This window comes from Rattus norvegicus, chromosome 13 (genome assembly GCF_036323735.1).
Source record: "Rattus norvegicus strain BN/NHsdMcwi chromosome 13, GRCr8, whole genome shotgun sequence".
NCBI lineage: Eukaryota > Metazoa > Chordata > Mammalia > Rodentia > Muridae > Rattus > Rattus norvegicus.
In genome coordinates, this window is record NC_086031.1 from 1,049,091 (window position 1) to 1,050,403 (window position 1,313).

A 1,313-nucleotide genomic window follows, 5' to 3' on the forward strand; every position below is an offset into this window, starting at 1 on the left:
TCGCTAGGACTTCAAGTACTATATCTAATAAGTAGGGAGAGAGTGAGCAGCCTTGTCTATTCCCCAATTTTAATGGGATTGCTTTAAGTTTCTCTCCATTTAGTTTGATTTTGGCTACCGATCTGCTGTATATTGTTTTTACTATAGGTATGGACCTTGAATTCCTGATTTTTCCAAGAGTTTTATCATGAAGGGTATTGAAATTTGTCAAATGTTTTCTCAGGGTCTAATGAGATGATCTTGTGTGTGTTTTTTTTATTTTTTCTCTTTCTTTTTTTGTTTTTTGTTTTTTTGTTTTTTTTCATTTCGTTCATTTATATAGTGGATTGCGTTGATGTATTGCAGTATATTAGAACATCCCTGAAGCACTGTCATGGATCCTACTTGATCATGTTGTATGACCATGTGATGTTAACTTGGACTCGGTTTGCAAGAATTTTATTGAATATTTTGGCGTTGATATTCATCAGGGAAATTGGTCTGAAGTTCTCTCTCTGTGTAAAGACTTTGTGTGGCTTAGGTTCAAGCATAATTGTGGCTTCAAAGAATAGATTAAGTAGTATTTCTTCTGTTTGAATTATGTGGGATAGTTGGAAGAGTATTAGTATTAAGTCTTCTTTTAAGGTCTGATCTTCTTGAATATTCAGAGTATTAGTAACATAATTTTCCTAAATGACTAACAAAAGTAGCTACCTTTATTAACTCCTTGTGTCAAGGCAATTGCAGAAGGAGTGGTGTTAGCTATTAATTATTAATTTAATAAAAACTGTTATATGAGCAATAATCAATCCAACTACCCCCTTATTTCTGCTTAAATCCTGACTTAGTTCTTCCAGTGTCTGCAATCTTTTTTTTTAGAATATCAAGATTCTCTTATAATCAAAGGCAATCAAACAAAAACTGATTGATAGATCTCCATAACAGACATTCCAAATATCCATACAATAACACAATTAGAAAGTATACAATCAATACAACTTATATTAACACTTTAGAAGAAACAAAACTGTTACCATTAACATGATCAATTAATAAACGATTTGGAGCCTTAACACATACATTAACATTTGTTCAAAAATCTAGATCCTGTTCTCATTTTATCCACTGCAAACATAAAATCATGTGAGACAGTTGTTAATTTTCAGATATGCTTCTGAAAATGTCCAGGACCAGCCTTCCAAATGAAGATTGTCATTTTCTTATTTCCAATATTGGATTGATTTCGAGACCAGTCCATGATTGAGTCAGAAGAACTTTTCACATTAAGAGAAGGAGAAGAGTCATTATAACTTCTATTTGATTAATTTTTTGAA